This window comes from Rhinolophus sinicus, linkage group LG03 (assembly GCF_036562045.2).
Source record: "Rhinolophus sinicus isolate RSC01 linkage group LG03, ASM3656204v1, whole genome shotgun sequence".
NCBI lineage: Eukaryota > Metazoa > Chordata > Mammalia > Chiroptera > Rhinolophidae > Rhinolophus > Rhinolophus sinicus.
In genome coordinates, this window is record NC_133753.1 from 81614537 (window position 1) to 81630071 (window position 15535).

The 15535-nt window shown below is 38.7% G+C and overlaps 1 pseudogene; it reads left to right on the plus strand.

Moving 5' to 3' along the window:
- Nucleotides 1-13645: 13645 nt before the first annotated feature.
- On the plus strand, nt 13646-14155 carry LOC109457478 (putative ribosome biogenesis protein RLP24; annotated as a pseudogene).
- The last annotated feature ends 1380 nt before the right edge of the window (nt 14156-15535 follow it).

Genomic DNA, 15535 nt, shown 5'->3' on the forward strand with positions numbered 1-15535 from the left:
ATATTAAAGCTGAACTACTCCTCTAATACATTTAGCCAAATAATCAATTTTTCATCTTGTTTTGATAGATTTCTATGAAATTACCTACTTCTACATAAATTTCATGAGCAAATTATGTTGAATCACAATCTGGTTACTTTAAAGATTTAGCTACATGAAAGTAAAATGTTATAATTGTGGATAGTTTCCTAACAGTGTGCTTCAAAAGCAAATGTACTGGAAGATTTTAGAGTAAAATTTTAGAGAATAATTAGTGAGCTACTTTTAAATTTTGGAAATCAAAAATCCAATAAAAAATTGTACTTGCTTTGAACAAAACTCAAGTTTTTTTCTAAAAGAAAAACTTTAAATATATGAAATAGTAGTTATTTAATTAGATGGAGAATAGAACTTTAATTCCTCTTATCATGTTCTGATCAAAGAAGGTTTCAACAAAACATATTTTTATCAATTCCTCACTTACTCAAATTCTAAGAGATTCTGTTCTGTTTTGGACAACTCTTGGATCCTAATTTTTCCCTCCTTCTCCCTGGGAGTTATGCTACAACAAAATTCTCTACAGGAAGATTGCCGAACTCCATTTTTTTCAGGGCCTACTATATCAGTTAGGATGCCTTTAGCTGCAAGTAACAGAAAATGTCGAATAAACTTAAGCAGTAAGGAAGTTTATTATCTTACAACAACAACAACAACAACAGAAATCAAGAAATAAGGAGTCTCTGGGAATAGTATATAGTCAGTTGCTTAATGGTACCATCAAAGACCTAGACGCCTTCCAACTCTTCACTCTGCCATCTTCAGTGACCTCATTCTAAGACTGGTTCTCCTCATGACCCAAGATGACTGGCAATTTTAGGTTTCACATCCTGACATAACAACATCCACAGGCAGAAAAACTTTGCTTAGAAACCTCTCCTTTCTCCTGTAGACATCTCATATCTCAGACTAGAACTGGAACACATGCCCACTTTTAAAGGTGTAACTATGATTAGCTGAGAGTCTAAGCCTTATACTAATCAGGAATTACTGCTGGCGATGGGACCGGTGCTAGCCTCCCCAAACCCTCAGTCTTCTTAGAAGAATGTGAGCACCTGGAAAAAAACTGGAGTTTCCAGGAAGGAGAGAAAAAGAAAAGAGAAAGTCATAAGTGTCTCCTATAATAGCAATCAAGAAAGCATTAAACAAAGACTTATTTGTTCCCTGACACTGCCCAAATCTGTTAGGTGCAAGGCTAGCTCTGACAAAATTAATCTCTTATAATCCACTTGGAGATAATTACTGTTCATATTTTGGTAAATATCCTTTTAAATATGTTCCCGTGTATATGCCTCATATAAGAGTATTTTTATTGATATAATCAAGATAATATATTATGTCATGCTATTAAATATATTTTAGTAACTATAATATTTAATCAGCTAGATGCATCAATGTATTTAATCAATCCCCATTGTTTGAAATTGACATTATTTATGTTTTGTTTTGTTTTTAAATAGTGTATGAGGTGTGATCACAAAATATGGTGAATGTTTAAATAAAAAAATTATTACAGTAAAAGACACATTGCCCTAAATCCTCCTCAAAATACTCCCCTCGCTTCGAACATACTTATTCCATCGTTCTTGCCACTTTCTGAAGCAGTTCTGAAAGTCCTTTTTCATGTTTTTAGTTGTGCCGTCATGGCTGTCTTGATGTCCTCAATTGATTCAAAATGTTTACCTTTCATGGTCATTTTGACTTTGGGGAAGAGCCAGAAGTCACATGGTGCTAGATCCAGTGAATAAGGTGGATGAGGACACACTGTAACGTTTTTATTTGACAGAAATTACTGTACCAGAAGCGATGTGTGACACGGAACATTTCTGTTGTGATCATGCAATACTTTGGATGCTGAGTGCCATCCAACAGAAAGGCAGGGATCTTCAATATGGGCAGTGGAGCTTCAAACCTTACTAACAGTGTGTGACAAGTTTCAACTTGTTTTGTGCAGTCAGTCCGGTGTGAGCTATGGTTGAGAGAAGGTATGTTTTAAAGTGTGCCATAAATTCTCTTCCATCGTGACAATGCTCCCATGTCACACATCACTTCTGGTATGTGGCAATTGCTGTCAAGTAAAAACATTATGGTGGGGGTGGGGTGGTCGGTTGGCTCAGTTGGTTAGAACACGCTTGTAGTGCCGGAGTTGCTGGTTCCATCCCCATATGGGCCACTATGAGCTGTGCCCTCCACAACTAGATTGAATCAGCTGCTTGACTTGGAGTTGGTAGGTCCTGGAAAAATACACTTAAAATAAATAAAAGCTTAAAAAATAAAATAATAAAAACATTACTGTGTGTCCTCAGCCACCTTATTCACCAGATCTGACACCATGTGACTTCTGGCTCTTCCCCAAAGTCAAAATGACCATGAAAGGTAAACATTTTGAATTGATTTAGGACATCAAGGCAGCCATGAGAATGCAACTAAAGACATTCATAAAAGAGGACTTCCAGAATTGCTTCTGAATGTGGCAAGAACGATGGAATAAGTATGTTCAAAGTGAGAGGGAGTATTTTGAGGGGGATTAGTGGCAGTGTGTCTTTTACTGTAATTTTTTTAAAAATATTTTGAGGGGAATCTTTTTTTTTTTAATTGGGGAATGTTGGGGAACAGTGTGTATTTCCAGCGCCCATCAGCTCCAAGTCAAGTTGGTGTCCTTTAATCTAGTTGTGGAGGTTGCAGCTCAGCTCCGAGTCCATTTGCCGCCTTCAGTCTTTAGATGCAGGGGGTGCAGCCCACCATCCCATGCCAGAATTGAACCAGCAACCTTGTTGTTATGAACTCATGCTCTAACCAACGGAGCCATCTGGCTGCCCCTCTGGCAGCTCAGCGGCAGCTTGTTGTCTTCAATCTAGTTGTGGAGGGCGCAGCTCACTTGCCTATACAGGAATCAAACTGGCAACCCTGTTGTTAAGAGCTCACACTCTAACCAACTGAGCCATCTGGCCACCCTACTGTAATTTTTAAAAATTTAAACATTCACCATAGTATTTGATCACACCTCGTAAAGCATATCCTAGTAGTTAAATTTTTGTAAATATCCCTGATTATGTTTTAGATGTACAATTATTAGGTCAAAAGTATTGGGCTGGCCCGGTGGCTCAGGAGGTTAGAGCTCCATGCTCCTAACTCCGAAGGCTGCTGGTTCGATTCCCACATGGGCCAGTGGGCTCTCAACCACAAGGTTGCCAGTTCAATTCCTCAAGTCCCGCAAGGGATGGTGGGTAGCGCCCCCTGCAACTAAGATTGAACATGGCACCTTGAGCTGAGCTGCCACTGAGCTCCCAGATGGCTCAGTTGGTTGGAATGCGTCCTCTCAATCACAAGGTTGCTGGTTCAACTCCCGCAAGGGATGGTGGGCTGCACCCCCTGCAACTAGCAACTGGACCTGGAGCTGAGCTTCGCCCTCCACAATTAAGACTGAAAGGACAACAACTTGAAGCTGAACAGCACCCTCCACAACTAAGATTGAAAGGACAACAACTTGACTTGGAAAAAAGGCCTGAAAGTACACACTGTTCCCCAATAAAGTACTGCTTCCCTTCCCCAATAAAATCTTAAAAAAAAAAAAAAGTACTAAATACACTTTCCCAAATTATTCTCTAGAAATGTTGTCCTAATTTACACTCCCACCAACACTGTATGAAGTCCATTTTCCCTCACACTGTTTTCCTCTGTGGATATTCTGTACCTAGCACGGTGCCTACTATACAGCAGACATGAAAGAAATTATTCACTGAATAATTTATTCACAAATTAAAAATGCAATCGCATTGTTTTAACGTGTTTCTTGAAAGTGGCTTTGAACTTTTGTTTGTTCATTAATTTGATATTTGTATTTCTTCTTTTGTGAATTACCTGTTCCTGTTCTTAGTGTAGGCTAAATACATGCTTTTGAAAGCTCTTTATATATTAAGGATAAAAGCCCTTTCTTAGGTATGCTAAAGATATATTTTTAAATTAACTTTGTCTTTTAATTTTAGGTTACGATGTTGTTGACATGCACAAGTTTTTAAATTTAATGTACTTACATCCATCAGTCTCCTTCTCCTTTTAGGCTCCTATTTTAGTGATAATGCCAAGATTGACCCAGACTATCCCAAGATTACATAAATACCCACAAATTTTTTTTCTTGCAAGTTATTACACTGAAAGTTTTTGACTTTAGTTAATGGACCAAATCACATAAAATAAATTTGTCAATCTCATTGCTTCTTGATCCTCCCTCAAAATTTAGGAGTTAAAAAAAAAAAAAAAGCAAACCATACTTTATTTAAATAAACCAACAAGTAAACAAGCAACACAGACAGTTTATACTGCCTTTTATAAGGCAAAAAAAATAAAAGTCATGTCTCAACAGATTGAGGATGAAAGGGTTAATGTTCCAGAGATTAAAATTACTTTTAGAGAAACAATCAAGTCGCACTCCCCTGGGATTCAGACCTGGGAATCAGCCCCAGTGGTGAATCAGCTAATCTTGACCTTGGTGCCTGAGGACCAAGAGAAGAAATGACATGATCTTTACAGAACCCAGATCCCCGGACACATGCAGATTAATTGATTAATGTCAGTACCTCAATTCTATTTGGAAGTATTCTATTTGGAAGTCAAAGACTATTGAACTAAATCTAGCACATCTTCTTTTACTTATTTTTAACCTGAGATCCTAAAGGGAAAGTCACAGAGGACAGTTTAATTTTGCTCCACACCTAGAACAATAGCAGCACATGTATTAAATTATCTCTAAGTTATATTCTGTCTTAATGACTTGGTAACCTCCTTCCTCACAGAGCTTCAGTGAAGGCACAGACATAAAACCTGGAGGAAATATGGGAAAGTGCCTGAAATATGACACTTACAAGTCAGAAAAATTAAGATAAGTGCTCAAATTTAAGATTCCCCAACTCCATAAGTCCAGATGTAAAATACTATAGGAGAAGGGAAACCAAGCTCTATTTAGATTTATTTTCTCTCATCTTTAGTCACATTCCATTATTTCACTTGAGGATTCAGGCTATACAGAAAAAGCAGCAACAAGAGAGCAAATCTTTCAAACAATTATTTGAAATAAGATATCTGGTATAATGACTTAATTGGCATTCTGGGGACAGTGGGACAGGCTAAGAACCCTACTGTCTGTTACCTGTCAGAAGACTTCTACCCAGAGATCATTCTGATTTTTTTTTAAGTCAGAAAAGTTTCAAACATCTAAAATAATTTTAAAAATTACACTGTTATTTCAAAAAATTACACTGTTACTCAGATTTTCAAGAACAAACCTTTTGTGCAACACGAGACAAAGCTGTGGTTTTTTCGTTTTTTACAAAATACAAAAATTTTAAAAGATTTTACAAAATTACTGGACTCTATGCAGCATGTAACTTAAAGTCCTTGTCTGCAGAGAACACTGATGACTCAAGATGTCTCCAGAAAAAGTGATTAATCCAAAACCACAAAAACATTTTTGGATACTCTTTCTACTTACAGTGCACTGTCATCAATACTGTATGTTTTCATCTTTTGAAGATTGAATTTAGGAGTTGAGAACTTGTTTGTCTTCTCTTAATCAAATCACATTAACTTTTAGAGCTAGTGTAATGACTTAGCCTTTTATTCTTTTGGTCAATTAACAGGTAATTAACCATAATAATGAAAATTACATTCACTATGCTGACAAATACGGCTTCTATAATTTTCAACATCAGACGAGTTCTCCTGGATAAAATTTCAGATTAGTAATTGGATTATGCAATATTATGTGTAACACTGAATGAGGCACTGTAACTTAACAAAATAAAACTTCTGTAGGACTATTAACAGGTTTTTATAAACATGATTTCTAAAGTATTTGTTACAAATGTGCTCTGCCAGATTTTTTTTTTTGACCCTCCTACACCCATTCTGCCAAGCACCACCCCCAACTCTAGCAACCACCAATCTGCTGTTCTCTGTGTCTATGAACGCTATTTTTTTTAAGATTCCACATTTAAGTGAGACTATATGGTATTTAACTTTCTCTGCCTGACTTATTTCACTTAGCATAATAACCTCCAGTTCCATCTTTGTTATAAGTGGCAAGATTTCATTTTTTTTATGGCTGAATAATATTCATGCACGTGTCACATATACCACATTTTCTTTATCCATTCATTCATCTGTGGACACTGAGGTTGTTTCCGTTTCTTGGCTATTATAAATAATGCCATAATGAACAGAGTGTGCACATATCTTTTCCAGTTAGTGTTTTTGATTTCTTTGGATAAATACTCAGAAGTGGAATTGCTGGATCATATGGTAGTTCTATTTTTTATATGTTAAGGAATCTTCATATTGTTTTCCACGGTGGCTGCACCAATTTACATTCCCACCAACGGGGCACAAGGATTTCCTTTTCTCCACATCCTTGCCAACACTTGTTTCTTTTTTTATAATAACCATTCTAACAGGCATGAGGTGATATCTCGTCATGGTTTGTGTTTGCATTTCCCTAATGATTAGTGATGTTGAGCATCTTTTCATGTACATGTTGGTGAACTGTGGACCTTTCTCTTTGGAGAAATGTCTATTCAGGTCCTCTGACCATGTTTTAATAGAATTGTTTGTTTGTTTGTTTGTTTGTTGCTATTAAGGTATATGAATTCTTTATATACTTGGGATATTAACCCTTTATTAGATACATAATTTGCAAATATTTTCTCCCATTCAGTAGGTTGCCTTTTCATTATTGTTTCCTTTGTTGTGCAGAAACTTTTTAGTTTGACGTAGTCCCAACTATTTATTTTTGCTTTTGTTGCCGCTGCTTTTGGTGTCAGATCTATAAAATCATCACCAAGATTGATATCAAGGAGCTTACCACGTGTGTTTTCTTCTAGGAGTTTTATGGTTTCAGGTCTTATGTTCATGTCTTTAATCCATTTTGAGTTAATTTTTGTGTGTGGTGTAAGATAATAGCCCAGTTTCATTCTTTTGCATGCACCTGTCCTGTTTTCCCAACACCATTTATTGAAGTGCCAAATATTAACTGATGTGTTTTTTAAGGGGAAAAATCAGAAAGTAAATTGAAAACTGTCCCTTCATATACGTACATCTCTAAAAGTACACAATGATTACCAGGGGTTGGGGGGTGGAGGAAATAGGGAGTGATTGCTAATGAGTATGTGGTTTCTTTTTAGGGTGATGAAAATGTTCTGGAATTAGATACTGGTGATGGTTGCATATGGTGAATATACTAAAATGGAATTAGCATATGGTGAATATACTAAAAACTACTGAATTGTACACTTTAAGAGGGTGAATTTTATGGTATATAAATTACATCTCAATTTAAAGAAAAAAATGAAGTGACTTTTAGGAATTTCTTTCTTAGGATGTTACACATACCAGTGTTTTTAAGAAACATATCCCAAAAGGTCACTGCATTCTTTTCTGAAAAGATAGCTGCATGTTTGCATACAGGAGAATGAGTAATGTATACAAACCCCATGCCTTATTTGGAAAACCTTCTGCTTCTCCCTACCGCTTTAATCTTTCTAGGAATAGCTTTCCCTGTGTTTAAGATCTAAGAGTAGCTGGGTGAGAACCATTCTTCCTGCAGATTAATGAGGTTAAGCCCCAGGAAGCCTGAGAAGTGACCTCAACCTCTGCCACAGGAGTCGCTAGAAAGGAAACATTCAGTCAGGAATCAGGGAACCCTTCCAGCCCCTGGAGCAAAAGGCCTGGAAATCCCGCCATGGATGATCAGCCATAGGCCCTGGGCACCCCATTCTGTTTGTCTCTTTGGTACTGTTGCTCATCCCACACTGGGACCAACAGTGTCCAGACACACAAAGTTCTCCAATTTAGGAGTGGGTTTGAAGCAGTGTTTGGACATTGCATTCAGTAGGAAATAAAATGGCAGGTCTAGGAAACCCTTTGATTTATGGTGCTAAACTTGCCTTCTCACTATAGTAAAAAGAATCAAAGTATGACCCAGAAAGGGAAGCTGCCCACATTTCGGTATGTGTAGGTAGTATAAGGTCCTTTTCTGTTCTCACTTCCTGCACTGACTTCCCTTCTCATCTCTGCCTCTCCTGATTTATCCATCCTTCAAGATTAAGAAAGGACAAGGGGCTCTGGGGACAGATAGCCTTCTGTGTTCAAATCTTGGCTCTGCAACTTGTAACTAGGGGCGAGCCACGTTGTCTTTCTGAGCCCTTGTCCTCATATATAATATGCCAACAATAATGTAGACTCCGGAGTTAGACTGCCTTAGTGTAAACCTTGGCTTTGCCATTTAATTATTGTGGAGCCTTGAATATTTTTTCTAAACTTTCTTGTTTTTCAATTTCTTCTTTAAATTGGGGATAATGGCATGTTCCTATCTCAAAGGGTTTGAGGAGTTTTAAAGTAATCCATATAAAGCACATAGGAGAGTATCTGGCATGTGGCAAAAGCTCAGATGTTTGTTATAATGATATTGTTATCATCATCTTAGAACTACCTGTCCAAGCCAAGAGATAGTGGGGCCCCAATAGCCATGTTTCTATTATGGACAGTAAACTCCTGGCCATGGTTGATTGCACCCGAGGAGGACATCTAACCCAAGCTAGCTGGGCAAATCAGATTCTTTTGCTTAAGAATTTCAGCAGAGATATGCAGAGACAGAGTAGCAAGCTGAGTTACTTTAATGGCAGGGCCTATCATAAGAGGTAAGCACCCCAGAATACTCCTGCTGAAGTCCCTAGAGCTGCTTTAACCCCAGTCCTTTAAGAAGCCTCATAATTTAACTTCTCCTTGTATGCAGTGAGACACCCCAGTACTCTTGCAGTAATGTCTCCTTTTTTGGTTAGGCTTTTGATTACTTGTAAGATAAAGAAGTTTCAATTAATACAAATATATGTGCTTTTGTATTGTTAGCTATTATATATATGTGTATGTATACATACACATATACATATACATATACATATACCGGGCGTGCCAAAAAAATGTATACACGTGGACACTTTGGTCAATGCTGCTCAAGCTATAGTTTGCTATAATCTGAAGAGTCTGGATGCTGATGGTAACCACTTTGAGCACCTCTTGTAATTGCAGAAATCAAATGTGACTTGTATTCATCTTTTGTTATTGGTATGTATTATTACAATTTTAATAGTTTTTTCCTTTTTTAAAATGTGTATACATTATCTTGGTACCCTCTGTATATATGTGTGATTTAGTGATGAAGAGCCATATTAGTTAAGATAATGCTAGCTGCTTTATGAGATAAACTCAAAACCTCAATGGTATAACCCCATATGATTTATTTCTTGCTTATGCAAAATAAGCAAGTGGGGGATAGTTTGGGAGTGGAGTCACTGCTATATGCAGATATTCAGGAACTCAGTCTCCTCCCATCTTGTGATTCTGCCATTCCTTTTGGGACAATCATGGAGGCCACAGAATTCAGAGAATCTGTAAATTTGAATGGGAAAAAAACATGTATATCTTTATTTTCTCTAGGTTTTACTTAGGCAACAAACCATAGTAGTATTTATTAGCAGTACCCATGACTTTGCCACCAAAAGAAATCACAGATATTTTCATGTTATACATTATGGTTGTTAAGGAATCACCAAATTATGTTTATACTCACCACGATTTCAAAATTAAGATAGTTACTAGACCCATCACTAGATCTAGTTATTTATCTGTTAATAAAAGAACACATCCATTATTGTATCACAATTTAAAAAATTATAATACCTATATTTCAATATGATTTGTGTTCTTTATAGTACTGTTTTATATTACACATTTAAAACATTATTCTGGAATTCTACATGAGACCTGATCAGTACTCTTCAAAAGTACCTGTCACTTGTCTTATTAGGGAGTCCACTCCATGGACAGTATAGATGCCTGACCACTGCAGTGTACACCTGAAGCTGAAGAATAATGAATGTCAACTATAATTTAATATATATATATAGTCACAGGACATGGAGTACAGCATAGGGAATAGAGTCAATGGAATTGTGACAGCTATATACAATGTCCGAGGGGTAGTAGATTGCGGGAGGGGAGTTATCACTGTGAAGGGTATAAATGTCTAACTATTACATTGTTTTGTATGCTTGAAACTAAAAAAAAAAGTACTTGTCAAAGTCATAAAAAAAAGGAAAGCCTGAAACACTGTCCCAGACCAAAGGAGACTGGGGAGACATACCAACTAGATGCAATGTGGTAGCCTGGACAAGAATCTGGAACAGAAAAAGGATATTAATGGAAAAATTGGTGAAATCTGAATAAAGTCTGGAGTTTAGTTAATAATAATGCACCAGTGATGGTTTCTTAATTTTGGCAAATGTACCACGGCATTGTGAGATGATAACATTAGAGGAGACTGAAACTGAGTAAGGAGTATATGGAAATTTTTTCTATTATTGCAATGGACTGAATGTTTATATCCTCCCCAAAATGCATATGTTGAAATCCTAATCCTTAAGGTGATGGTATGAAGAGGTGGGTTCTTTGGGAGGCGATTATGCTTCCCATTGCGATTAGTGCCCTTGTAAAAGAGGCCCTAGAGAAATTCCTCACTCTTTCCTGTATGGTTACAGTAAGAAAACAGCTGTCTATGAGGAAGCAGGCCCTCACCAAACACTGAATCTGTCCATGCCTTGATCTTAAACTTGCCAACCTTCAAAACTGTGAACAATAAATTTCTGTTGTTTATAAGCCACCCAGTCTATGATATTTTGTTATAAAGGCCCAAATGGACTAAGACATTATCTTTGCAACTTCTCTAAATTTATTCCAAAATAAAAAGTTTATTAAAAGAAAAAAAGACTCTGAGACAGGATTCAGGCATCCATGGCACAAAATGGTTAAGAATGCCTGTCCTAGAGCCTCAGATGCTCGTTGAACAAGGGCAGAGCGAGAGCACAAGCATCAAGTTGGGAGGCTTTTGCGGTCCAGGCCTGTTCACTGGAATATCTCCTCTGCCCACATCCAGTCATGTGGCCCATCCTGACACTAGGGGAGCTGGGAAATGACAGTTCCCCCTGAGCTGGGCAGCAACAATGCTGCACTGTGGAAGGGTGGCCCAACTCAGCTAGCCACCCACCAAATGAGTTCCAGCGGTAGAGTCACATACTTCCTGTCTATCAGTCAGGATTCTAATAGGAAACATATGTCACACTCAAATTAAGAGATTTGAGGAGGGTTCATTTGCAAGGGAAAGAGTTCAGAGTTGAGGGTGGAGATAATACAGGACTAAGGCCAGCAGAACCCAGGCCAGCAGAATCCCCCCAAAATTTGTATCTTCTTGAGGGCCGGGATAAGTCCACCATAGCAGGAACACATGCATAGTAAGGAGTCCTTAACGGATCCTCAATAAATTTTTAATTGAATTGCAATAAAATGGAATTTAAAAGCTGGAAAATATATTATAAAGCAAGGTTGACCTCGAGCAGAAAAGTTAAAGAATGACTTCTTCCAGTGCAAATACATGAGTCAGACAGAACAGCATTTGAGTTCTGGCTTTGCCATTAGTGAAATAGGACTTGTTTTTGTAAATATTAAAAGTCTGAATATAAATACGTCCCTAAATTGTGTTCCCAAGCTTTCCATCTCTGGCCTGAGTCTAGAGGTTTACTGTCCCAGAGCAAGAGAGAGCAGTCACTTGCCCTTGTTTGCAGGACACGTTGCTGGTGGAGTAGTTAGAACATAGTAGGTAGAGGTCCCCTGACAATGTAAACAAGATATTCTTGCCTGCTGCTAAGACCTGGAGAGGGAGACAGTAGTGCCAGCTCCTTTCAACCCTGATGGGCTGTGGGGAGAAGGGTAAGAGAGAAAAGAGGGGGGCACGGACAGACACATGGATCTTGATTTCCTCTCTTCAGAATTTAGGGCTCGAGGGAACTGTGGCATTAGATGCACTGAGGCATATGCTGATGATAGGGAGACACACGTGTTGTTTCTCCGTTTTAGGACTCTGAGATGCGTTGTCCAGAGGGCTGCCACTTGCTAACCTAGCAGTTCAGCCCAATCGGTCAGACAGAAGTCTTGAGGTTTAGCTTTCTTTGGGGTATGATTGAGGCCCAGAAGTTTCCCCAAACCCTAGCCCTTCCTCAAAGTCAGAAGCCAGCAAGTCTTCCACGTGTAAGGTACCTACCCTGTTTCCCCGAAATTAAGACCTAGCTGGACAATCAGCTCTAATGCATCTTTTGGAGCAAAAATGAATATTAAGACCCGGTCTTATGTTATGTAAGACCCGGTCTTATGTTATAGTAAAATAAGATCAGGTCTTAATAGCAATTTTCAAATAAATGTGCTGGTGGAAGACACGTTTGCACTTGCATTTAATTTGGGCCTTGTTGAGGTATCCAGCCAGCGCCACAGTTCTTTGGTCCACTCGAGAGAAGCTTCCTTACAGTTTTACAACATCTATGGTTTAATGAAGCCTTCCCATCCTCACTGCCTTTCTTCTTCTGGGGGACAGAATCAGACAACTGAGATCAAGGACAGCTTATCTTTCCAAGTAAAGATTTCACCTCTCATTGCTACTTCACCCTTCCCTTGTTTCCATATAACAGGAGGTAGGAATGTTCGGCCATATTTAGGCCAGGAATAGGAACCTTCGTATCTTAAAAGTCATCTTGTCTTGCTTTGTACCCTGTACCTGTTGGCTTGTGTTTGCCTTGGGCCTGGAGAAGCTGCCTGGAATGTAGAAACCATCTTATCCTGTTTTGCTTTCTACTTTGTCTATATCCTAAGGGCTTGTGATCAGCATGCCTAGGTGGGCCTGGAGGGGGCTGGGTTGTCCAGATGGGGGCCAGGGTGTGGAGCCAGAGGCCTTGGTTATATCCCAAAACCGTTTGTTGCAAGAGACAATGCAATGAAATCCCCCTGAAGCACTGAAGGGGGAACAACCTTGTTTACCCCCTCCTATAAAACTCCATACCCCTTTCTGCTCAGGGAGGTTATGGTTTTTTCTAGCCTGACCTCCCGCAGCTCAAACACGCCAAATAAATTCTAATAGACCAACATTGGTCTCCTGCGACTCATTCCTCCGGCTGTGCCTAACAGAGAGGGCTTGTGAGCTGGCAGAATGGGACAGGCAAAGAGTTAACAGGAGCAAGCTTGTGAGTTAGCAAGAATGTGCTTAAACATTAACTGCTTAGCTCTGAATCCCCTGGCTAGCACTGCACCTGCAAGCTGACAAGAACCTTACATCCATGATAGGTGGGAACAGAACAGTTTCCAATCGCAAGGGCAATACCCCAGAAGCTGACATCCATCATAGATGGGAACAGTTCCCAGGAGAAGACAATTGTAATGGCAGCCCTCCTGCAAGCTGACAAGCACGCTACATCCTGCTTAGAAAAATATAAAACTCAAGCTAAGCAGAAACCTGCCGCAGCTCTTTCTATCAGACTGCCCCGGCAAAACTCCTTTTGCTAGTTCCAAACAGAACTCTCTCTCTTTTCGACTTTCAATAAATCTGTTCTTACTCTTGTAGAGTTTTGTGAATGCTTTCACGTTCTGTGAACCACCAGGGGTTAGTTCTACGCCAGGACAAGAAAGAATGTGGACTTCCTTTCAAGCCGAGCATTTGGGTGGTGGGTTCCCATGCGCATTCATGCATCTTGACAAGTGTTATTTTTGTTCCGGGCCCATATACCCCAGCCACGGCATGCTGTTCATCTGCAACTACTACAAGGTGTTCAGGTTCTATAAATCCAAGTGTCATAAAAACTTTAAAAAGAAGCACGAACCTCGCAAGTTTAGATGGACTAAAGCATTCCATAAAGCAGCTGGTAAAGATTGGACAGTGGATAATTAGATTGAATTTTAAAAACATAGAAATGAACCTGTCAAGTACCAGTGAGAGTTGTGGAATAAAACGATCGATACAATGAAGAGAGTTGAAGAGATCAAACAGAAACACCAAGCTAAATTTATAATGAGCAGGTTGAAGAAAAATAAAGAACTGCAGAAAGGTCAGGACATCAAAGAAGTCAAGCAAAACATTCATCTCATCCGGACCCACTTTACATGCCAAGGAAAGCAACTGGAAAACAAAATGGTACAGAAATTACAACAGGATGTGGACAGGGAAATTGTTTATGAAAATCTTAACTGTCTGTAATCATTTCTGTGAGTACATTGGAAAATCTCCTTTAGAGACTTAGAACATCTAAGTTTGATTTTTTTACATAAGGTGATTCAAATGAAAACATGATTTAAAATATTAATATATGTCTTCTACATTGCTCTCTGCAAAACATCAGATATTGTGGATGCCAAATTGCATCTCAATGTTTCACTGATGGATGTACAAGTTGTGATAAAAAATACAGCGAATTTAAATTTAAAAATTTATTACAGTAAGAGACACATTGCCATTAATCCCCCTCAAAAAACTCAGCTTCACTTCAAACACACTTATCCTATCATTCTTGCCACTTTCTGAAGTGGTTATGGAAGTCCTTTTTCGTGAGTGTCTTTACTTCGTCCTCTATCATGACAATGTTCCATGTCACACATCACTTCTGGTACCTGGCAGTTTCTGTCAAATAAAAACATCATACTGTGTCCTTATCCACCTTATTCACCAGATCTGGCACCGTGTGACTTCTGGCTCTTCCCCAAAGTCAAAATGACTATCAAAGGAAAACATTTTGAGTCAATTCAGGACATTGAGGCAGCCACGACAGTGCAAGTAAAGACACTCATGAAAGAGGACTTCCAGAACTGCTTCAGAAAGTGGCAAGAATGATGGGATAAGAGTGTTTGAAGTAAAGAGGAGTATTTTGAGGGGGATTGATGGCAATGTATCTCTTACTGTAATACATTTTTAAAATTTAAACATTCACTGTGTTGTTTGATCACACCTCATATGTCTAATTTTTAAAATTAACACTTTTATGTTGAGAGATATGTTAAGATATACTTACTGCTTATCTGTCCATAGCAATCAACTCAGAAAAACAATGTTGAGCTTTGTTTTGGTACAGCTAAGAAACTAATTTGATTCATCTGAGGCTTGTTTTTAAGCTTTGTTAGATGGGACCAGAGCAGCCTTTAATTTGATCCCATTACTACTGAGGCAATAGCCTTCTGAGTACTCTACTTGATGCCCTGATTTTGAGGTTTCTTTACTCTGTTTTTTGAGAATGTAAACTATTATCAATCCTGTGTGAGCTTCAACAACTATTTTTTTGGTGGTTTATACCTCCAGGCTTGGTAGTAAGTGCTTATCAGTACTCAGCTGAAGACTTGAGGGGAACCCTCTTCAGATCTTTGGATCTCTCTCTCTCTCTCTCTCTCTCTCTCTCTCTCTCTCTCTCTCTCTCTCTCTCTCTCTCTCTGTCTCTCTCTCTCTCTGTCTCTCTCTCTCTCTGTCTCTCTCTCTCTCTCTCTCTCTCTCTCTCTCTCTCTCTCCCCCTTCCCCTCCCCCCCATTAATCTCTCTGGTACTCTACTCTGCAAATTCCAGCCACTGAGTTTTCTCAAATTCTCAGCTCTGT